General features: G+C 34.0%; 1 pseudogene; it reads right to left on the reverse strand.

Moving 5' to 3' along the window:
- Positions 1-1,967: 1,967 nt before the first annotated feature.
- LOC105037363 (choline-phosphate cytidylyltransferase 2-like) lies at positions 1,968-5,925 on the reverse strand (annotated as a pseudogene).
- Between the last annotated feature and the right edge of the window lie 20,290 nt (positions 5,926-26,215).

Below are 26,215 nucleotides of genomic sequence, written 5' to 3' on the forward strand. Positions count from 1 at the left end.
GTCTTAAAGAATTTAGGATTGATAGCCTTTCGAAATTATTTCGAACCAACTTTGAATCGGATTCGAATTGGACCTGTTTTGGATGAGATATGAGTATTCCTACTTGCACTGGGAATACCCCTCATGAAGCACGACCAAAACTGTTTGGTGCTTATTTGGGGCGTCTCAAATGGGTGAGAGATTGGATGCAAGTTGATTGTCATATGTGATGATTATATCTCATATAGAATCCTTCTTTCATGAGTATTGGACTAATTCAAATCAGATTTAAATTAGGAGTCCTAATCTCATTGGATCATGAGAATCATCTATAAATAGAGAGGGTCTCTACCTATGGATGTATAGCAATAGCATAGCAAACAAATCAGATTGAGAAAAGAGAAAGAGAGAGTAGGTGTGAGAAGAGAGAGGTCCTATCTTCCCTTTGACCTCTCCCCTTGTTGCCGCCCCTCTTCCTTTAGGCGTGGGATCTCTTTGGGCATCCCACCTGCTAGTGTGAGGTGTCACACTAGCACATCTCATTCCTCGATTGATTAGTTGCTAAGCCAATTAGATTGGAGTTCATCCTGCTTTCCTGCGGCATCTGACGTGCATGCGAAGTAGAAGATCTGCACATCTAGGCCTCCGCGAAGGTTTATATCAGATAATTTGGGATTTGATCCCTGGGTTCCGCTGCGTTTCAGGTAAGAATTTTGATCATTAAACAAGTAGAATATTAAAAAAAATTTAGATGCAACCTGGGCATCCTGGAGGGAAAACTGTTTTCCTTCCGTTAACATGGTAAATTCCTCAAGATTCTAAAATAGCTTTTCTACATCTACTCGATCCATGTTCTACAGATTTGTCCAGCTCTAAATAGCAGGACAGCATCTCAGCTTTCCTTAATGCCCTAACTTCCCAAATTGTTGTGGATTCCGGTTGCCTTAGTATTGAAACTTTGGTCTCCAGCCCATGAACTAGATTGATGAAGTTGGATACTTCTAACTTTCTGGTTGACTTTGAAATTAGAGTTCAGCTTTACTCAAAAGAAAATCTGAATTCAGCTCAACTTCAGAAAGTGATATCATTATGACCAGGTTACCAAGTATCTAACATTCTAAGAAGAATTGGCAGCTACATGGCTAATTATAGGTTATTTTCACTAGAAGCACGCATATATCCAACATAATGCAGCAAAACATACTCAACTACAAATACAATGCAGTAATATTTGAATACTGATATTCCTTTGGTCATTAATAACATGTGGTAACATAACTTCTGATCTGCCATCATAATGCAGGTCAATCCGTACATGCACATTGATGATTAATCAAAGGGAAGGCATATTCTCAGTGATAATTTGACTGTTTGATAAATTGGATAATGAGGTGACTATTTAAGGCATTTCATAAGCAAACACCTCCAGTTATCTTAAACTATCTTATTCATGAAAATCGATTGGTAGAAGGATTGTTTTGGTTGCCTTGTGTCAATTTGATGCCACAGGATATGAGACCATCATGGGCTTTTGTACAGTTGCCTGTTATCTGCATTGTTGTCAAATAATTATATGAAGCCACCAATGAAGCATCAACTTAGTTGTTACATAGTATATGACATCAAGCTCGTGATGCTATCTATTGGACACATGCACAGAAATTGCAGCATGAGTGCCGATGAGCCATCCAGGTTGCTCATTGGACCATGAATGTGGTGCTATGCCCAAGTGTTACTGTTCCTTCAATTTGACTCCATGCACAAGCACACAAGACGGCCACAAAAGAGCAACATGAACAACAGATCTAAGACATTTATATAAAATTCTAGGTGCACATCCAGAGGATAGCACTTTCTTTTATTCTCTATTCCTACATCTGGAAAGCATTCTCTTCATTCATCCTGTATGATTCAGTCATTATGAACTAGCAAAAAAAAAAGCTGAATATAAGCTTAGCAACCAAAGCTTACCTTTTCTTGCTGTGCCTTTACTTTCTCACGCAATTTAAGTGAGTTCCATGTTCACCCTCAGTTGCCTTTTCCTGATAGCAATAAATCAGGAGACACCAATCAATACTTAGAACAACACCACAAGTGAAAAAATGCACAAAGATCAGTGACAGTGTTAGATAAGAATATCCATATTTCTGGATGAAAGTAAGCTTTCAGCGTATTATCATGCCTTCACATAGCTCACGCCAAGGTCCTTCCTTGTGTATCCTCGTGCTAAATTTCTCTTCACATATTCATTGTAATCTTCAGAATCCTCATTATGATATCTGATGGTAGATATGCCATCTGTGCGCTTTGTTTCCTTAAATTTTCCAACAGATTTGACCTACAACAAAAGAATATACTAGTCAACTATTAACTAATCAATAAATGGAAATAAACAAATAAATCATCTATCATCCCAATTCCATTCAGAGAACTAACAAATTCATAAACGTCTTTGCCAGCTCCACTTGCATCCGCATATCTACAAGCATAACAAAAATATGAAGACAAGTTACAGCACCAATATGGGCACATAACAGCAAGAATCAAGATTGCAATGTACATGGATATAATCATGCAATCTAACAGCTACAAATTTCAAAAAAGAACTGGAATCAACAGTTCATGTAGAGGAGTAGAGTCTCTCTCTCTCTCTCTCTCTCTCTCTCTCTCTCTCTCTCTCTCTCTATCTCTATCTCCACTTGCACACACAAAAAAAAATACACACATTTGGAAGGATATTGTGGTCCAAAAACATTAGACAATCATAATGGAATTAAGGATATCACCACGTCATGAGGTGATTCATTTATCTTGATCCATCTTCTGCAGTCTTGCTTTTCCTTAGGTTTACCTCTAACTAGTATGTAGATCATTTGACAAAGAATTTCACCATTGAAGCTAAGCATGAAGCAGAAATCCTTTTCACAAGTAGAAATTTGCAGAAAATGTTATCAAATGTGGATATACTTATGCTGATCGATCTTACGGGAGGGCATCATGAGCCACAAAATCAATCTTGTGTTTGTCCAGGAACTCCTGTGTGATGACCCATGGAGCATCAGGAATAACCTCATCAACCCACCTATGATGAGAAGTAGAACATATTAACTTGCATACAATTGACAAGCAGAAGAGACTCCAGCTTTCTCATGACACGTAATAAATACCAAAATTACATGGAGAAAGAAAGCACAGCTAAAATAGAAACAAAAAGCACAGCAAATCAGTCTGCACCACATATGTTCGCACAAGTAAGCAAACCGATTGAATCCAGAAATGAAAGAACTATTGCATGAATACAAGACAAGCATGTGTCAAGAAGGAACTGTCATGATAAAAACAGAAAAATGCAAATAGTGCATAAAAATGAGGAAAACAGATCGAAGAAAATTAATGACATTTCATCATAAATCAAAACAAAATTACTAACTGCTCAGTTGAAACACCCACAAACTGGTAATATTAGAATCCTATAACCATAACCACTGGGTTTAGAAGGCATAAGTTTAGGAAACATAATGTAACTGAAACTCTAAGATATTAAAAGTACAAACCTCGATCAGCCCATGCATTATTCTAATTTATGCTTTATTTTCAATAAGTCAAATGATTACATATCCTGCACTGTTCTACTTAACATACTATGCTTGTAGTTATTATTCTTCAACTAAATTACAAGTTAAATCTTCTAATTTACGCTCTTTATTTTCAACATCAAATGATTAAATATCTTGCACTGTTCTACTTAACATACTCCTTCTGTTTGATCAACCCATGCATTCTTCTAATTTATGCTTTATTTTCACTAAGTCAAGTGATTACATATCTTGCACTGTTCTACTTAACATACTCCTGTTTGTAGTTATTATTCCTCAGCTAAATTACACGATACTTGAGTGACTAGATAACATTGCTTCTCCAACTTCCTTTTCCAAAATTGTCTGTTTAGTTCTACATCAATCCAAAAAAAGAATTTAAAAAAAAAAAATCACAACTATTACACCATAAACAATAACAAAAAAACTTTAGATTCACAATTTAGTTAGCTAGCATAAACTAAATTGTTACCACCAAAAATAAGATCGCCATACCACTAGATAGATGTAGCTTCTAGGATGACTGGATGAGTGGCAACCAAAGCAATAAAATAATGAACAACATTTGAGGCGCACCTAATCATTGAATTTCTTTCTAAAAAATATACTTAGGAAGCAAGATGGATGGAACACTACATACTTGCAATGGCGGAGTGACTCATAGCGCTCGGATTCAGTCATGACAGTTTTCCCCTTATACATGTGGGTGATTTCATCATTGCAACACCCAACAAGTAAATAGGTGTTGGGAAATCTGAAAGGCAAAGAAAACTTGGTCAATTCACAAACATACTTTTCACCAAAGAATAGTTATCTAGTATGGAAGTAAACAGTAAGATCTTAAAGAAAGATAAAGCACATGCATTCTTATACAGGATGGAAATATTACTGACTATCTCATAAATTAATCAAACCTACCATCATGTTTCCAGATCTCAAATGTCATATAACTGACTATCAAGTCAAAGTCAACACCTGTTCATAGCATCTGAAGCACTGGTCCTCAAGAAAACGTACCATGACCAAATTCTCTATCATGTAAGTAATTAATTCATCAGGTAGGGGAAAAAAAAAAGAACTCAAGATGTCCTTCATATATATTTATTTTATTACTTCAGATTAAGCACAACCAGCATACATGTGCGCATGCACGTGCACACACAGAGACAGACAGACAGAACAATTGCAGTTACCCTCCACCAACAATTGCAACGCACTATTACACCGTCCATATCAAACTGCACAACTGCAATTGCAAAAACTTTATCCACAAATTCCCAAAAAACTCTGAATGTTATTACATCCTCGAATCTGACTGACTTGACCAAAGAAAAAGAATATGACGAGTCAATTTGTCAAATTATTGATTTCGATCCCTAATTATATTACTGTTTTCAATGCTCGGAGATCTTATACCTAAAAACCCTCTTTTTTCTCTTTTTTTGGTGACCTACCACTAATAGGCTAAAAATTTCAACAACAGAGCATGCACGCATGCGCAATGCCCGTTCATACACGTATATACCTTAACCATGAACTGTGCAATCCAGACATATTTAGCTACAGCTAATACTGCTGCCAAATCTCATTATTAAAAACCAATTTTATTTTAGTACAACTTTTTTTTTTTTTTGAAAAAACGAAAAGAAAAAGAAGAGAACAGTTTCACACTTGCCCTCAATGCATCCATGTCTACACAATTGATCTATAATATTGTGCAAAAGATAATTTCATGGATGCAGCAATCCATAACCAAATCACCCCCTATAAATCAACAGATACTAAAGAAACGATTTAAAAGAGAGAGAGAGAGAGAGAGAGAAAGAGATGAATCGAGGGATGAAATCTCACGATTTTTTGGCCTGTTCTAGGGCTCGAGCGTGGCCAAAGTGGAAAAGATCGTAGATTCCATCGGCGTATACGCGGACAGGCCTGTCCTCCGGAACATCCTTCTCAGGCTCCGCCGCCAGCGCTGGAGAAGAAAACTGCTCGTAGTGGGATTCTGGGCGTCGCCGGAGACTCCTCGGCGGACTCCGGCGGCACGCCAGTGGCATCGTCGCCGTCCTCCTTGGGGTTTCCGCCCTGCCGCTTCCGTGGCACGCGCGCCATTGGATGATCAGATCCTGTCGCCCGATATAGTGGTCTCCGAGCTTGGATCGGGAGGGTGCTGCCGGTTTTCTTCGTGGATGAGAGCGGTTTCCCGAATCTTTGGAGAGAGAGAGAGGGAGGGGAGGAAGGTGGGGGGGTGAGGAGAGCAAGAGAGGGAGAGCGGAGACCCGGGGAGAGAAGACGAGGGAGAGACGCTTAAAAAGACGTTTTTAGAGAGAGAAGGGGACGGATCCGTGGGCGAAAACCCCGTTCTATATTTGTAATAGGAAAAGAATTTCCCCGGGGTACTCCAACTATTATTTAGATTTTTGATATGAATTTACCGTTTTAGCCCTATTTGCCGGTATTTGTAATAGCAAGGAAAAAATTGACTAAAATATATCTAAGTAATCATATTTCTCTGCTTAACAATTCAAAGCTCTAAATTTGAGTCCCCAATAATTAACTTTAAATGATTTGAATCTAGATAATTGTATACGAATGTTGATCATTTTCCATAATCAAATAATTATTTATTTTTTCTTCTTTTATTATAAAATTAAAAATAATTTTATATATGCAATATAAAATTATAAAGATTAAGTTTCATACAATATATATTTTTTAGAACTTTCAATTATATAGAATATCTTGATTCCTGCGTCATTACAGGCATGACATCATAAAATCCAAACAAAGAATCTAAAATTACAATGGTTTCAGAAAATTTTCCAGTTTTGTAATATGAATATTGTATTATTTTATTCTCTCAAGAAAAAAAAATTCTTGATGTGCTGTGTTTGTTATAAATAAAAAATATTGAAAAAAAATGATTACTTAAATTATGATATAATCACAATAATAAAATTATTAATTGATAATATTTTATTAATTATTATTGATTTTTTTTATCGATTGATTTTTAAAAATATATTATTATTTTATAAAATAATCGAAATTGTTCAAAAAAATTAAAGCTATAATGTAATTTTTGTTAATTATTTTAAAAATGAGTACGAGACTGCTAATTCATTATTGCTTATCGTTGTGGATTATCTTTCCAAACTTATCTCATTTTTTTACATTGTTACTATTTTTTTTGTTTATACGTTTTCCAAACCAGAGCAACATTTGTACGATGATTCCTTTGGTGTTTTTTTTTTTTTGTGAGGTGGGGGCGGTTCTGTAAATTTATACGTAGACAAGAAATTTCAGGGAACAAAGGTGCCAATAATGTTCTCTCTCTTTATTCTTCAAAAGAAGTGCTTGGAGGACAAAAGGTCGGACGCCGGGCCGGGTTCAACGGGAACTCGCTGGCGGATGACACGTGACTCCCGCGTTCAGGCCCATGCCGTCTGCCGACACCGTCTAATCAATGATTTGGCGGGGACAAAACTCTCACCTCAAGAAAGTTCAAGCCACGAGGACTCATGCAGTCATGTGGCCATGGAAACAAGCATCCGATGTCGCATCTCCATCACATGCGTCAATTGTACAGTTTAAATCTTAAATCATCGTTCCTGGATCATGAGCCATCCATATAGTTAATAATTAAATGTGGAAAAAGATGCGCTGATCTGGACCTATTCTAACGATCCATCATCTGCAATATTTATTCAATTCGTGGTGTGGACTGGATCATGACTTGCATCTTCACAAGGCATGGGTGCAACATGATACATGAGACTATTAGATTTCATGCATGAGATTTGTGGCTAGCAAAAAAAATGCTATATAAATTGTGCTAATGCCGACATTTTAAATCATGAATATCCTCTAAGCCCAATCATTTATTAACTTTATTTGAAAATAATTATTCTTTTAAATATTTATATTTTCCTTCTTTTCAAATAAAAATTTTTATCAGCTAACAAATAAATCTTAATTAGAATATTTTTTTATTTGGTTGAAAATGTAGATACCAACCACTATTTTATTCTGCAACTAGTATCACAATAGAATAACAATGAAATAATAATTATTATTTAAATTATTACATATAACATAATAGGAGATCTCAAAGGCCCACATCATAATGCCATCATTTAAATATTAAATTTTAATAGAAATTATACTGATTGGGTTGTTAAAATTGTTATCCCATCCGGTTCTTAAAAAAAATATAAAAATCAATTATGGTATGTGATCATTTATGTCCAAAAAATTAGTTGGCTGCCAGCAGCACAAAATTTTGATCTTATTATTTGGACGCAGACAGTGATAGGGCAATATGAGTAATTTATAATTTTTTAAAAAATAGTATGTAGCCCAGTCAACAGTTAAGGTGGCATTCTAGAAAAGTCAAATGTTTTGAAAAATCTCCTTAACGGCGTGCAACAGTTTTAAGTCAGTTTATTAAGTCTTTAATATTGTAAAGATCAATAAGTAATGTTCTAGTTCCAAAATGAGTTTTTTTTGACTTCCAAAGTTGTATTTAATGTTTATTTCATCCGCTGCATTATGGCCTTAAATATTGTAAGCTAATAATACAAAATAGTTGAGAAAAGAAAAAAAAAATTGTAGAAGCAGTAACTTACAAATTCAGCTTCCTATTTTAATTTTAAGTATTCTTCAGATTTTCTCTAAATAAACTCCTTCCTACTTATAATTACTTTTTTTACCCAACAAATTTGATATCAAGCTACGATTAGCTTGATATGGCTACCAATCCTTCATCTTCTTCTAGCACCCTCTTTTTATTCACAAAGTCAAGTTCTAATCTTTGAGGATGAAAATTATGGGTATTGGAGACCAAATGATGTTCTTCTTCATCTCTTAAGATTTGTAGGATTTGATAGAAGAAGACTATGAAAACCACCAACTACAGGATCAAGTACGGTATGGACTGCTGAAAAATAGTCCAATACAAAGAGAATGTGAAGAAGAATGCTCTTGCTTTGAGGTATCTACATCAAGGAGTGAGTAGAGCAATTTACCCTCGCATCTACGGCATCATCAAAGCCAAAGTTGCTTGGAAAACTTGAAGAAAGAGTTTCAAGAAAATGAGAAAGTCATTTCATCCGACTATAATCCCTATGGAGGAGTTTTGATAATCTTCAAATGAAGATTCGGAATCTATCAAAGAGTTCTTTTCTAGAGTAGCTGAAATTGTAAATCAGATTAGAGGCTATGGAGATATAATTGAAGAAAAGAAGATTGTAGAAAGATTCTTAGGAGTCTTTCTCCTAAGTTTAATCATACTATGTAGCAATCGAATAATTAAAGGATCTTTCAAAGATGTCAATGTTTGATCTTAGTGGTTCTCTTGAATCACATGAAGAAGAAAATTCGGAAGTTATCAAATCAGCCTTTAAAGCAAACTTTTCAGTCCAAAGTCCATTTGTCCGAGAGATGAACATGAGAAGAAAAGAGGTCAAGGGAACCAAAGAAGAGGTCAAGAATCAAAGAAGAGGTCACGGCAAAAGTAGAAGCTGTGGAAGAGGTTTTCAGCCTCAAAAGTAAAAAAATTCAGATTCTTCTTGTATTATTTGCAAAAATCAATCATGCATCATTCGAGTGTTATTTCAAATGCAGAAAGTGCAAAGTTTCTAATCATTCTCAAAAGAAATGCTTGCATCAGAAGACAGAAAGAAATGAAGCAAACTTCACGAAAGAAAATGTGGAAGAATAGGTGTTTTACACTTGTATGAATGCTGAAGCTAAAGAAGATAAAGTCTGATTTTTTGATAGTGGTTGTAGTAACCACATGACTGGAAATAAGGAGCTTTTTGTAAAGCTAGATGAAAGCATAACAAATCAAGTGATTCTCAATGATGGAAAAGCAGAAAAAATTCAAAGAAAGGAGTAACTACTGTCAACACAAAAATTGGAAGCCAAAGGTATATTCAAGATGCTCTATATGTCCAAACCTTGCATATAACTTGCTTAGTATTGGACAGTTAGTTCAGAAAGATTATCGAGTTTGTTTTGTCAACAATGAATGTAAAATTATTGATAAGAAGAACAAGACCTTGATAGCTAAAGTAAAATGAAGAAATAAAATTTTCCTCTAACAATGACATATTCAACCAATATTGCTCTTAAAAGTGATGTTGCTGATGAATCTTATCTTTGACATCTAAGATATAGTTATCTGAATCAAAAAGAACTGCAGCTTCTATAACAAAAGAAGATGGTGGTTGGATTACCTCAACTAGATCAAAAGGATAGAATCTGTGAAGATTGTGTTTATGAAAAAATGCATCATCTCCCTTTTTCAAAGATAGTATGGAGAGCAGAGGCACCTTTAGAGTTGGTGCATGCAGATATCTTTGATCCTATGAGGACACCTTCATTTGAAAATAAGAGGTATTTTCTACTATTTATTGATGATTTTACAAGGATGATCTGGATTTATTTTATAAGTTAGAAATTAGATGTATTTTCTATTTTTATGGAGTTTAAAGCTCATGTTGAGAGAGAAAGTGGCTGTAAGATAAAGTCCTTAAAGACTGATCGTGGAGGAGAGTTTATTTTTCATCCCTTCATGGAGTTGTTACGCCCAAATCCGGGATATAACACGGCCATGCTATCGAGGGATGGAGCACATGATAAACGAAGTCAATCCATCATAATATCTAAAATCCATCAAATAAAAAGATTCAATTCCATTGTTCATCAAATAATCGAACCAATATTGGTTCAGAGCATCTAAATCAAAAGCAAGTATCAATCTGAATCTCAATATTTATAAATAACTACAAATCTGTGATTATAAAATAACTAAATTTTACTATCAAATTTTCAAGCTTGCTATGCAGATCTTCAAATCTGAATTTTTTTGCCGATCCTAACCTTATTCCTCTGTTCAAACAAAAAAAAAATAAAAAGAATATGAGCTACACTAGCCCAGTAAGTAGAACTTGCGCTTCCTTATCGGATCAAACATAAGTTTTTCATGATAATGCAATATTTAAAAATAACAGATAATACAAAATAAAAATTTCATAGAGCATAAAATAAAACAAGTTATAAACTCATCATGCATGCATAAATCATGTATATTTCACAATCATGAATCATAAATCATTTTCATCATGTATTCATGTCATGTTTCAAAATATTGCTCACAGATATTCGTGCTAAGGTCACTATTATACCGTGACAGGTCATATTTCTTAATCGACAGAGTTCTTAATTCATGTGCCAATTTTATACCCGCTGACAGGATCATGTTTCGTGTGGATGCTAGCTCCGGATGTCGACCTTTCCCGAAGGGATTCATTCATAGCCATCTGAGAGCCTTTGAAATCATTATATCTTTTTCTTAAAGCATACATATACATAGATGGAAAAACAATGAAATTCATGCTTCATAATCATGCTATTTTCATAAGACATATTCATAAAATCAATGCTCATAATAAAACATGCTTTTTCATATCACATATGCCGATCCTTATTTTATGAAAAATTATAATTTCATCAATATAATTTTTTGCATAAAAATATGATCATTTAAAAATAAATAAGGAGCATAAGATCTACTTATCTCATTCATCTTAGATCTTCAGACTTCGTTAGAAGAATCAGCTAATCCTATTTAAAATATCAAATCATCATCAATTTTTATTTCATGAATATAATAAGATTAAATTATAAGAAAAGAGGACTGTTGACCGGATGTGTCGGACCATCCAGATACCAAGATAATTTAGGATCTCTGATCTGAGGGTCAGATTCAAGTGACTTGATTAAGAAATTGTGAAGCACAGATTAGATCAAGATCAATCAATAGAGTTCATTAATAATGAATTTGAAAGATCTTGATATGATCAAATGAGGTTGACATACAGCACGATATCAAAGCAACTTTGGATCATCTTGTTAGAGTCAATATGAACCCTAAAAGATGAAGGCATGACTTGGTACAGGATTCATAAACCTTCTTAGAGAGAGAAAGTCAATATGAGAGAGAAAATAAGAGAGAAAGTGAGAGAGAATCTTCGTATCCTTCAAAAGTGGCAATCATGATTAAGATCATCAGAGGTCATATAGGTGACTTAATATGGATTAATCATGATTGATGTTATCAATTTCGAATAAAGATCGATCGGGATCCAATCTACTGCATGAATTTGAGCAGTCTCAGATTATCATATTTTCATCTCAAGTTTATCCTAGGTCTGTGATACAATCAGAGAGAGAGAATGATCCTAGAGAGATAAAATCCATAAAAAGAGGTAAAAGGTCTAGAGAGAAAATAAAGAGAGAATTTAGAGAGAAAAAATATAGAGAGAAGATAGAGAAGAAAGTCTAATTCTAGAGAAAGACTTAAGAGAGAGATGAGAGAAACTTTCTCTCACATGTATTTTATTATTATTATTATTTCTTTTTTTTTTCTTTTTTTTTTTTTTTTTTTCTTTTTCTTTTCTTTTTCTTTTTCTTGTTCCCGTGGCCTTCTTTGGCCGAAACAGGGGACCTAGAGGTCCCCGTGCCTTTGACCGACCGATCACGGCCATTCCCTGCCCGACGGTGGCGCGGCAAGGGGCGACCCTCCCGTGCTCGGAGGCCGAAGCCGGCGGTCGGCGGTGACCGTCGGTGCCATAAAAAAATCAGAAAAAGGGAGAGAAGAACAGGCTTTCTTCTCCGACGAAATCCGACGGCTCCTGTCGCCGGCGGTCGTGTCCACAGGCATGGGAAAGAAGGAAGAGAAGAGAGGAAAGGAGAAAGGACTTACCATGGCCTCCGATGACCTCCACCAGCGTGAAATCGGCGAGCACGAGTCGAGGGGCCGGCTTCAATCGAGAAAATTGGAGAAGAACTCCGGTGATCGTCGGTGACTATTGTGTCTTCTCTAGAGGAGAGGAGGGGGTTCTTATAGGGCTCGTCCTAGGTCTTTTAATGGCCCTAGGACTCTGATTCCTAATCGAAATCGGAGAAGGGGAAGACTCTGATCGGGAGTCTTCTTCCCTTTTTTTTTTTTTTTTCTGGGTGGCTTTGTGGCTTTAGGCCCAGTGGGCTGGGTTATCACATTCTACCCCCCTAAAAAAAATTTCATCCTCAAATTTAACATACCTTCATTTTTAAATAAGTGTGGATATCTCATCTTATATCATCTTCAAGCTCCCATGTAGCCTCTCTCTCTTCATGATTACTCCAATGAATCTTCACATATGGAATGATGCACCGTCTTAGAACTTGCTCTTTTCGATCAATAATTCGAGAAAAATTTTTCATAGGTTAAGTCTTCATGAACTTGCAATGGCTCATACTTTATCACGTTATTTAGATCAGGTACAATTTTTTTTTTTAGTAGTAAAACATGAAAGACATTGTGCACTTAGAATAAATCTGGTGGTAAAGCTAGTTCGTAAGCAACATCTCCTACTCGGCTCAAAATTTAAAAGGTTAATATATCGCGGACTCAGCTTGCCATGTCTCTCAAACCTCATGACACTTTTTGTAGGTGATACTTTTAGAAAAATATGATCATCGAAGTGAAATTTAATTCTTTCTTTTTCTATCTGCCCAACTCTTCTGTCTATCCTATGCTGCTTTGAGTCTTTTCTTGATCAGATAGATTTTCTCTCTAGCATCCATTTATTATCAGTAAAATCTTTCCTTATTTACAACTAACGTATTTCATAATATCTTTTGATTTAAAGATTAATATTTTTAATCAATTCAGACCATCACACTTTTACTGCGCACTCTGATCTCAACTTACCAAATTATCTAAGTCTATCAAAAATATCTTTGTATATTAAATCAATCAAAGATAGATCCAACTTTCAGATTTCATATAAAATTTAGGATAAAATTTAAGATTTTCTTGTCATTACTATCTCTTAGGCATAGTATATCAAAACTAAATCTTCATCCACCTTCTATATTTGAACTTATTACATAAGCTTCACCACTCCTCAAGAATCCAATATGTCTAGAATTAATTTGAGTTAACCTTCGATTTACCTTACAATCATTTAGACAACTTCCAAACCAACTTTTCTTTGCAAAAGAATTAACATCAAAATCAGCAAAGTTATCATGTCCTTTATCCGTATAGGTTTAGCATTCCAATGTCATCAAATATACCTAATATAATATATCCATACCTCCCACTTCATTCTAGGGTCAACACTTCTCGTACTCAAGTCAACCTTGCTAATTAAAATTTAAGATATAACTCGTCAATTCTATTATAGACATCATATGCCATTTATACATAAATTTATCATAATACCTATTAATTCAAAATCAAATTATTGAATTTTTTTTTATATCTCTCATGTTCCTCACGATCTTAGCCTCAAGTTCAAATATCACTAAAGTCACAATCCCGAATAATGATAACCTTAAATTCAAATACCACTTAAGTCATATTTTCTAGTGATCATAACCTAAACTTTATATCATTCTATCACGTCCTTAATGATTATAATCTTAAGCTCTGATATTATCTATTATACTCTACTCGGTCACATCCTATTGATCATACATAAAGTTTTGATATCACTTTATAATCTCAATGATCTTAAACCTAAGCTCTGATATTATTCTATCATATCCTAATCATTTATATCATTTATATCATAATCTCCAATGATTATAACCTAAGCTCTGATACAATAAAATGTCACGCCTCAAATCTGGGACATAACACGGCCATGCTATCGAGGGATGGAGCCCACGATAACACGAAGTCAATCCATCATAATCATCTAAAATCCATCAAATAAAAAGATTCATTCATTGTTCATCAAATAATCGAACCAATATTGGTTCAGAGCATCTAAATCCAAAAGCAAGTATCAATCTGAATCTCAATATTTATAAATAACTATAAATCTGTGATTATAAAATAATTAAATTTCTGCTACCAAATTTTTAAGCTTGCTATGCAGATCTTCAAGTCTGGATTCCTTTTGCCGATCCTAACCTTATTCCTCTGTTCAAACAAAAAGAAAATAAAAAGAATATGAGCTACACTAGTCCAGTAAGTAGAACTGTGCTTCCTTATCGGATCAAACATAAGTTTTTCATGATAATAAATATTTAAAAAATACAGGTAATACAAAATAAAGTATTTCATAGAGCATAAAATAAAACAAGTTATAAACTCATCATGCATGCATAAATCATGTACATTTTACAATCATGAATCATAAATCATTTTCATCATGTATTCATGTCATGTTTCAAAATATTGCTCACAGATATTCGTGCTAAGATCACTATTATACCCATGACAGGGTCATATTTCTTAATCGACAGAGTTCTTAATTCATGTGCCAACTTTATACCCGCTGACAGGGTCATGTTTCGTGTGGATGCTAGCTCCGGATGTCGACCTTCTCGAAGGGATTCATTCATAGCCATCTGAGAGCCTTTGAAATCATTATATCTTTTTCTTAAAGCATACATATACATAGATGGAAAAATAATGAAATTCATGCTTCATAATCATACTATTTTCATAAGACATATTCATGAAATCAATGCTCATAATAAAATATGCTTTTTCATATCACATATGCCGATCCTTATTTTATGAAAAATTATGATTTCATCAATAGTAATTCTTTGCATAAAAATATGATCATTTAAAAATAAATAAGGAGCATAAGATCTACTTACCTCATTCATCTTAGATCTTCAGATTTCGTTAGAAGAATCAGCTAATCCTATTTAAAATATCAAATCATCATCAATTTCTATTCACGAATATAATAAGATTAAATTATAAGAAAAGAAGACTGTTGACTGAATATGTCGGACCATCCAGATACCAGGGTAATTCAGGATCTCTGATCTGAGGGTTAGATTCAAGTGACTTAATCAAGAAATTATGAAGCACAGATTAGATCAAGATCAATCAATAGAGTTCATTAATAATGAATTTGAAAGATACTTGATATGATCAAATGAGGTTGACATACAGCACGGATATCAAAGCAACTTTGGATCATCTTGTTAGAGTCAATATGAACCCCTAAAAGATGAAGGCATGACTTGGTACAGGATTCATAGACCTTTTTAGAGAGAAAAAGTCAATCATGAGAGAGAAAGTAGAGAGAGAAAATAGAGAGAGAATCTTCGTATCCTTCAAAAATGGCAATCATGATTAAGATCATCAGAGGTCATATCAGGGTGACTTAATATAGATTAACCATGATTGATGTTATCAATTTCGAATAAGGATCGGATCGGGATCCAATCTACTGCATGAATTTCGGAGCAGTCTCATATTATCATATTTTCATCTCAAGTTTATCCTAGGGTCTGTGATACAATCAGAGAGAGAGAATGATCCTAGAGAGACAAAATCTATAAAAAGAGATAAAAGGTCTAGAGAGAAAAAATAGACAGAAAATTTAGAGAGAGAAAATATAGAGAGAAGATAGAGAAAGAAAGTTCAATTCTAGAGAAGAAAGACTTAAGAGAGATGAGAGAAACTTTCTCTCACATGTATTTATTATTATTATTATTATTATCCTTTTTTTTTCTTTTTCTTTTTCTTTTTTTTTTTTTTTTCTTTTCTTTTTTTTTTCTTGTTCCCGTGGCCTTCTTTGGCCGAAACAGGGGACCTAGAGGTCCCCGTGCCTTTGACCGGCCGATCACGGTCATTCCTCATCCGACGGTGACCAACGGCAAGGGCCGACTCTCCCATGCTCGGAGGTCGAAGCCGGCGGTCGGCGGTGACCGTCGGTGCCATAAAAAAATCAGGAAAAGGAAGAGAAGAACAGGACTTTCTTCTTCGATGAAATTCGACGGCTCCTGTCGTCGGCGATCGTGTCCACAGGCATGAAAAATAAGAGAGAAAAGAGAGGAAGAGGAGGAAGGACTTACCATGGCCTCCGATGACCTCCACCGGTGTGAAATCGCGACGAGCACGAGTCGAGGGGCCGCGGCTTCAATCGGGAAAATCGGAGAACTTCAATGATCGTCGGTGACTATTGTGTCTTCTCTTAGAGGAGATGAGGGGGGTTCTTATAGGGCTCGTCCTAGGATCTTTTAATGGCCCTAGGACTCCGATTCCTGATCGAAACCGGAGAAGGGGAAGACTCTGATCGGGAGTCTTCTTCCTTGTTTTTTTTTTTTTTTTTTTTCTGTATGGGCTTTGTGGCTTTAGGCCCAGTGGGCCAGGTTATCACAAATACAAACACAATTTTTACATGAAAAATCCTTTAAATTGAAGGAAAAAACTGTGGGCAGAGAAAGATGAAAATTTTTTTGACTACCTTCAAAGTTAGAGATTGCAGAGTATAAGGCAAAAGATCTTAGAAAAGTACTCATACCTGAAGCAACATATCTCGCTAAAATTGCTACACTGAGATATAAATAGAATTAGATTGGATCAAAATAGGTATGCTCTACCCAACAAGATGGAAAGATCTCTATTATCTCTGTGATCAGTGCTAATCTAAATGCAAGACACCTCTACATATGTATGTATGTATGTATATATATATATATATATATATATATATATATATATATATATATATATATATATATATATATATATATATATACATACATACATACATATATATATATATATATATATATATATATATATATATATATATATATATGTATGTATGTATATATGTGCGTGTGTATGGATGTATGTATACATGTATGTATGTAAATATCCATACAAGTGATCATGGATATGAATCCTTACCTTTATTAGTGGTAAAATTTAGATGAAGTGTTGATCAACCTGAATGCTTGCATGGCATATCTAATTAATTTAATATCAATATGGAACTAATTCGTTCTTGATCAATATTCTATTTATTTTCACTAATCTTGTCTATTTTGAAATATTGAGTCGTGTTTGAACTACAAAAAGAATCCAGCCAGAATTATGCGAGGATGGACCTCAGTAGTATAAATAGAGCCTATTTATCATAGTTTTTAAGAGATCAATGAAAGAAAATTGGACATAGACCCTACTTTCACCAAATTTTCTACTTTTTCTCTAAATCCTTTTTGAGAGATTCATGTTGAGTAGTTGGAAAAATTCTTTCTTCTCCTCAATCGGATGAATATTTGTTGTGCATTGGAGAGATCCTAGATACTTAAACAACAACACCACAAATCAGCATTTTTAATATCAACAGTAAGACAAGTGTTAAAGGAGGCCAAAGTAAAATGCTGTTGACTCGCCAATTCTTACTATCTTAGATTCACCCTACCCACATCGAGCTAGATGGATCAAACTTATAGTTGGCCTAGCTTCTTGTGGCCTCACATATTGTATTATGAACTCCTCAATATTTATGAAATCCTTAAAAGAGAGGGTGGTTGAAGCTATGAAAAGAAGTATGCACCGCAATAAGGACTAGGACAAGATGACATGATCTTGTTGACTTGCCAATTCTTACTATCCTAAATTCACCCTACCCACATCGAGCTAGATGGATCAAACTTATAGTTGGCATGACTTCTTGTGGCCTCACATATTATATTATGAAGTCCTTGAAAGAGAAGGTGGTTGAAGCTATGAAAAGAAGTGTGCACCACAATAAGGACTAGAACAAGGTGCCAAGATCTTGGCATGCATTTTTTGTGTTAGTAGTGGATATTCAAAGTCGAATATACTTAAAGGCTAAGAGTGACATACTCATTAAGGGGGCCAACAACCAATATATTAGTTGATGAATAGACAATCACTAATTTACAGCTAATAGTTGACACCCTCATCTAGGGCTATCAAATGAAAAAGCTGCGAATGAATAGCATACGTTTGGCTCAAAATTTATCTTGATATTGACTTGTATAATTAAAAAATGAGAGACACATTAGCTACAAATTTGTGCTCAAAAAAATTAATTAATGAGTGGAGTATAAGCTAGTTTGCATTAAGCTCAATATAGCTTGAAATGAAAAATAAATATGTAATAGAGTAAATTACAAAAACTCCCTTCAGATTAGGTTTACACTACTCAATAGTTTGGAACACTTATGCTTATCCTCTCGAGGTTTATTTTTTCCAACACTTTAACTTATAATTTAACAAAATGTTAATCAAAGCATTAACCTTAAATGGGACCCAAATACCATATTAGAAAAAGATTCTAAAAATAATAAAAATAATCTTGAGTGACATAACAACCATCCAAAGATATAAGAAAATATGTGTATTCTCCTTCCTACTCAAGCACAATTTCAACTTTTCACATGATACAAATGGTTTTATTAGCGCTATTAATTTAACTAGGTGTAAGTATAGATTTTACAAACTATCGAGTGTAAATGCAATAAATGTAAACCTCAAAAAAAAATTTGTAATTTACTCTATATAATATTTTATATAATATTAAACAGTAACAAACAAAAATAAGTAATAATAAACAATAAGTATTAAACTAAATAAGAAATGGACTTAGTTGCTAGATGAATATCAATTTCTGTATATTCATGATTAATTACAAATTGCAGCCATTAGATTAATATTGACTAATAGAAGAAAGGGGCTAAGGGCTTAAATATGCTTCATCATTCTCATCCTCTCCCTTTCCTCCTCTTTCTTTACACCCTTTCCAAGGTGGCATAGAACTACCTCCCCTTCATTCATCCCTCTCTCTCTCTACCCTAATTTCCCTTTCTCTAATGCATGTTCATCTCTTCTATGGCCTTTCCACATTTGGAAGGGATGCACTTATCCTTTGTTGTAGAGATAGCTCTTGGTATTTGCATCAATAGATCTCTTTTTTCAACACTCTCATCTATCTCTAAACTTAGGTTTTCAACAAGCCTATTGAGTCAAATTCAAGCTAGCTCAAAATTAAGTGATAATCCAGATGGATCAACACACTTGATTTGGATTACCTTGGTTACTATAGGTATCTGAGAAGATTATCAGACTCAGTATAGATCACTTTGGTTAGAATGGATATCTAGGAGAGGATCATCATAACTCGATATAGATTACTTTGACCACTATGAGCATTTTAGCTACCATGAGTAGAGCTAGATAGGATCGAGAAGTAAGATCCACCATATTAGAAAGCTGAATTACATATTAAACTTCACGAGACAATAACTTCCTCATAAAATATCTGATTGAGATGATTTTTTTAAAAAAAATTAGATCGCTGTTCAAGCTACAACTTTAGCTGAGCCTTCTAAGATATTGAATCGGATCAAAATTTCATCATTTGGATCTTAAAACTGAATGGTCTTCTTTTTGGAAAAGATTTTGATTGAAGATTATCTTCCAATTAATAACGAATTAGATGAATGATAGCAGGCAAAGTTGATGTAGAGATCGTGACCTATCTCTTGTAAGATTTTAGTTATTTTTTATGACTTTTTATATTAATCATTTTTTGTAGAGACTTAGTCGTATTTGAACTAGGATGAGGAATCCAACCTAAGTTGGTCATAAGCAAACTTTCTTTTAGAAACTAGGAAGAGAAATTCTACTTAAATTATACAAGAAAGAAATGTATTATTATAAATAGGGGCTATGTACTTCAATTTTTGTGATAGATAATCAATCAATGAAAGAAAAGATGACTTAAACATCTATTTTCATAATTCTTTCATCTTCTATTTTTTTTGAGAGATTTGATTCGAGAGAATTGAAGAAAATCTTCTTTCCTCCTAAACGGTTCAAGCTAGTTAGAGCTAGCCTCCTTTCCAGCTTGACTTGGTCTCGAGCCACATTCGAGCTATCTGTATTGAATTTTAAGCTGAAATTTAGTTAGCCTTATCTAGCTCAAGGTGGTTCGTTTATACCCATACCTCATTGTTTGTTAGGTTATTGAATAACAAGTTAGAAACTTGAAGTTTTTACTCCTTGGCCTTAATCTTCTTGCATGTTGAGAAGTTGATCTTCTCAAAACCTCTATCCTTCATGTGAGTGAAGTTGTAGAGATGTAAATGTTGGACTCGGTACCTAGAGTGCAAGAGGAAAAGCCTCCTATCTTTGACTATCATGATTTAAAACCAAGCAAACAAGATTGGTTGTTTTTTTTTGGGGGTAGAACAAGATTGGTTGTCGGTGTTTGCAAGGTGGCAAAGAAATAAACAAGTTGGAGATGCCATTCCCTATATCTTGGAGCTAGAAATATACTTTTTTCTTTCATGTTATTAACTCTCCCATCCCATTATTATCATTTTGTGGAAAGAACAAGATATCAGTGAGCACTACATGGTAGTGTAAGATTCCATTTGTAGAAGGAAAAAGGAAAGGGGACTCCATATTAAGAATCCCAGTTGCTTCAACCAAGTAATATGAGGAAGTGGTGGTGTAAATTGATGACAGGAGGGATCTTGTTGCTAATTAATTATGGATAATTATTGCAAGAGGACACATGTATAAATCGGTGTTGTTCTTCTATTAAGGTCAATAACTCACCATTTTTGGAGATGGGTCTGTAATGGATCTTATCCTTTTAGGGGTACAAGATTACTAGTTTGAGATGGCCTTGTTTCTTTAAAAGATGTATTTTCATAGGACCACTCCTAAGAAAAAATACCCTCCATCTTTTTTTTAATGAAAGATGTATTTTCATAGGACTACTCCTAAGAAACAAACTCTCCATCTCTTTTTTCAATAGCCGAAAACCTAGTAGGTGATCTAAGGGCTACGTAAAGATATTCGAAGGGCAACAAAGCTGAGTCTCTGGCCTGGTAGGTTTATAATTACTAAAGAAGCTGATTCAGAATAGTTGGAGCAGTGCAACTTACTTAAGAATCTGTGTTACTTGTGCACTAGTATCCAGATCCTACAACCAATATCAAAGAAATTTTCCACAGGATATGTGCAAACACTTCTGCTTATTAGTGTTTCTATTTTCAGCTTTTAAATTTGGCATAGAGTTGAATTACTTCAATAATGAGTTTGATGCATTTTATTTCTCAAAAATTTGTCAAGAATATAGACATTAAAATAATATTACAAAGTGTTATTTTTCCAAATTCTTAAGCTAATGAAGATGTTCAATCAAAAACATACATATAGAGGGTGAGTCTCGGCATAGCGATAAGATTGCTCCATTATGACATGAAAGTCAGAGGTTTGAAATACATAAATGACCCCTCCATATATAGAGAAAAGGCTGTTCATATCTGAGGCTTTCTCCACAATAGCAGGAGCCTTGTGCATTAGGTCGCCTATATACATACGCAGAAACAATGACCATTTAATATTTTATATTAGTATAATAATATATAGGTAAAATAAAATTTTTTAAACTCAGCAGCGCTTTTTCCTGTAGTTGAGTCAGATACCTAAACATGTGTCCACATGTGATATCCTCATGTTCCTTGCCACGCAACATATTGGAAAGTGTTTGGTTGATATTGAATTAGGATGGATAGAAATGGAGGAGTGGGAGGAATGAATAACGTTCTATTGAGTGATGCTATACAAGATGAGTGTTGGAGGAGATGTGGAGTTGCTCTGTTCTCTACATTGAGAAAGAGCCAAAAAAATAAAAAGCTGAAAATAAAGAAAAGGAGGTGTGACTTTTTTTTTTGTGGGATGATTATAAACTGAACTGCATTTATTTGTTTCCAATAGGACTATATATAGCCTTTACATAAGCTGGTACAACTAGAGATAAACTGAGCATAATAGAGTAGGAGATAAAGATGATTTGAATCAAACTAAGGGATAAAGATTTAGATCATAACAAACTAAGAGATAAAAGTTATCTGCTCATTCAACTTTGAAATATATTCTCGACACTCCCTCTTGATTCAAAGTTACACCTTCTAACAATAATTTGAAGTAGTTATGCTTGTCTCGACTAAGTGATTTAGTGAGAATATCTGCTATTTGCTTATTTGTGTTACAAAACTTGAACTCCTCCATTCTTACGGCCGTCAAATCTCGAATGAAGTGATGACGGATGTCAATATGCTTTATTCTTCCATGATAAACAAGATTTTCATCGTTGCTATTGTAGCTTTATTATCAAAAGAAATTTTAGTAGCTCCATCTTGCTTTTGGCCAAAATTTTCAAGTAATCTTGTTAACCACAATGCTTGACATGCTGAAGATGCAGCAGCTAATATTCTGCTTCAGTTGATGATAATGCTGTTGTTGTTTGCTTCTTCGAACTCCAAAAAATTATACCAGAATCAAGGATGAAGATATTTTCTGAAGTACTTTTTCTGTCATCCAATGAACTTGCCCAATCACTATCAGTAAAACTAAATAATTTAAAGTTAGTCACATAAGAATACCATATCCCATAATCTAATGTTACCAATGTAACGCAGGATCCTTTTTGCTGCACCAAAATGATATTTCGTGGGAGCATGCACAAACCTTGAAACAACACCAACAGAATATATAATATTCGGTCATATGGGCATCAAATAGATTAAACCACCAACCAAACTGCTGAACAAAGTTGGATTAGCCATCTCAGTACCATCTTTAAGTCTCAACTTCTCATTTGCATTCATTGGAGTGCTTGCAACCTTGCAATTAGATTTTTTGAATCTTTTGAGAAGATCTGTTGCATACTTTTTTGAGAAATAAATTTTTACCTTCAACTTGCTTCACTTCAATCCCAAGAAAATAATATAATAAACCCAAATCTATCATCTCAAATATTTTCATCATGTAAGTTTTAAATTCTTTCATAAGAGAAAAAGATGACCCCATATAAATCTTGTCATCAACATAAAGACAAACCATAAGAAAATCATTTTTACTTTCCTTCTTCAAGTAAATAGTGGGTTCATTCACACTTCTCTCAAATCTATTTTGATGAAAATCAGAATCAATCTTATTATACCATGCCCTTGGAGCTTGCTTCAATCCATATAGAGCTTTCTTCAACTTGTATACCTTTTTATCTTTTCTATCAACTATAAAACCCTCAGGTTGTGTAACATAAACTTCTTGTAATTCATCATTCAAAAAAGCAGACTTAACATCAAACTAATAAACAAACCATTTTAATTGAGTAGCTAGTGCTAAAAAAAATTTTATTATTTCAAAACGAGCAATAAGAGAAAAAATTTTTCGAAGTCTATACTTGTTGCTACGAATATCCTTTCGCTACTAATCGTTGTATTTTTGTATGCTCCCATCAGCATGGTATTTTATCTTAAATACCCACTTCAAGCCAATGATATTTTTTCCTTGGGGTAGGTCCACCAATTTCCATGTTTCATTTTTCTCTATTCCTGCAATCCTTTCTTTCATGTCATGACACCATTCTTTCTTCTTCATTGCTTCTACAAAATAACTTGGATTTGAAACAAACAAGGAAAGTTACAAGATTTATAAATTTCTTTCAAGGATCTAAATTTTTTTGGAGAACTTTCATCTGATGAGTAATCAGAGGATGAAGTACTGCTCGTTGAAATTACAAGAGAAAAAATTTATGGACTTTGAGGAGCTGGTTATTAGTTTCACCTTCACTTGAAATCTGAATATTTGTTTCAATTCTATTGTTGTTCTAGTTTCAACTTGTATTTTATCAAACACTATATTTCGACTAGTAATCACCTTCCACTAACAGGATTATATAGTCGGTATGCTTTGGATTGTGAGTGATAACCAATAAATATACATTTTTCAGACTTATCATCAAGCTTTAATGAGTTTGTGAGTTAATCAAACATAAGCAATACAACCAAAAATTTTCAAGTGATTTACACAAGGTCTTTTACCTTTCTATGCTTGAAATGGTGTTTGATTCATGACTGCCTTTGTGGGAGATATATTCAGCAAATATACTGTAGTGGCAACCATTTCTACCCAGAATTTGTTAGGAAGATCCTTTGCTTTTAGCAAGCTTCATGCCTTTTCTATTATAGTATGATTCTTCTATTTAGCCACACCATTTTGTTATGATGTATAAGGTGCTGTAAGTTCCCTGTGAATATCATTTTCTTCACAAAATAAGTTAAAATCATTAGATAAAAATTCACCACCTCTATCTATGCGGAGAACTTTTATGTCTGCATTGCTTTGCTTTTCAATAAATATTTTAATTTTTTAAAGAACTCAAAAGCTTCAGACTTATATTTCAAAAAATACATCTAGCTCATGCGGCTATAATCATCGATAAATAACAAAAAATATTTGCTCCTACCAATGGATTTTGTGTGCATTGGTCCACATAGATGGCATGCACTAGCTCAAGAACATGTCCAACCCTCCATGCCTTTCCAATAGAAAATGGCTTTCTATATTATTTTTCATACAACATCCTTCACATACAACATTTAAAGAATCAATTCTTGGCAGTCCCACAATCATTTTTTTTTGACTCAATAATTTCAGACCATTTATATTCAAATGCCCAAAACATAAATGCCATAATAAAGATTCATTCTTCTCAATTGCAACTAATTAATCCATGATAATCAATACATGAAACTTCAAGAGGGAAAACATTTTATTTGCAATCATTCTAGCATAAGCAATGATTTGGCTTGTTTTATTTTCTTAATGCAACAATATGCATCATCAAATAATATTGAATATCCACCAGCCATTAATTGTCCAACACTTAATAAGTTATGTGCTAAACTAGGAACAAAGAAGATATCATGAAGGAGCTTCACCTTACCGTGGCCATTTTTTATAGCCACTGTACCTTTTCCTTCAACTTGTATTTTCTTATTATCTCCAAGCCAGACCTCCATCTTGTGTGACTCGTCAACTCCTTAAACATGGATCTCATACCAATCATATGATTAGAGCAAGCACCATCAAAAATCAAGTATCACATGAGACATTAGTATCATGCAAATCAGCCATAAACAACTTGCCTTCTTCTTCCTTCTCCTCTGCATAATTTGCTTGCTTTTCTTTGTTCTAACAATTTACTTCTATATGCCCAAACCTTTTGCAATAGTGACATTGAACTCCATTCTTATAGTTTTTTTGCTCATTGAAGAACTGCTTTTACTCGAATTGTCCATCAAATCATCCTCTGCCTCGATCTCTGCCACAAAATCATGTCTGCCATATCCTCTTCTGCTGATTTTTCAAATGTATCTTTCTAACTGGATGCCTCCCCCTTCACTTGAAATATCTTTTCTTTATTTTTTTCAAATGATATGTTCAACCTTGCTTCATGTGCTTGCAAAGAACCCATTAGTTAATCAAATAAAAAAATAGATAAATCTTTAGACTCCTCAATAGCAGCAACAATATGATCAAATTTTGGAGTTAAACTTCTCAATACTTTAGCTACTACAGTTTCATCAATAATATGTTCACCATATGACTTCATTTGACTAACAATATCAGTTACTCTAGACAAGTAATCTTAAATTAATTTATTACTTTTTATAAGTAACGTTTCAAACTCACGACAAAGGAATTGAAATTTTCAGTAATTACCTTTGATGAGCCTTGAAATGTCCTTTGCAAAATCATCCAGACTTCCTTTGAAGAGGTTGTTGCTGCAATTCTTGAAAATACCATTTCGTGTACAGCTTGTTGAATGAAGAACAAAGCCTTAAAGTCTTTTCTATTTTTTCTTAGCCTTTGCTCCTCATCTGGATCTGCAAACCCATTCTCTACTAAGTCCCATAGATCTTGATACTTGAATAGAGTCTTCATTTTGATACTCCAAAACTCATAGCACTCTCCTTTGAAAATAGAAATGAGA

This window comes from Elaeis guineensis, chromosome 13 (genome assembly GCF_000442705.2).
Source record: "Elaeis guineensis isolate ETL-2024a chromosome 13, EG11, whole genome shotgun sequence".
Taxonomy (NCBI): domain Eukaryota; kingdom Viridiplantae; phylum Streptophyta; class Magnoliopsida; order Arecales; family Arecaceae; genus Elaeis; species Elaeis guineensis.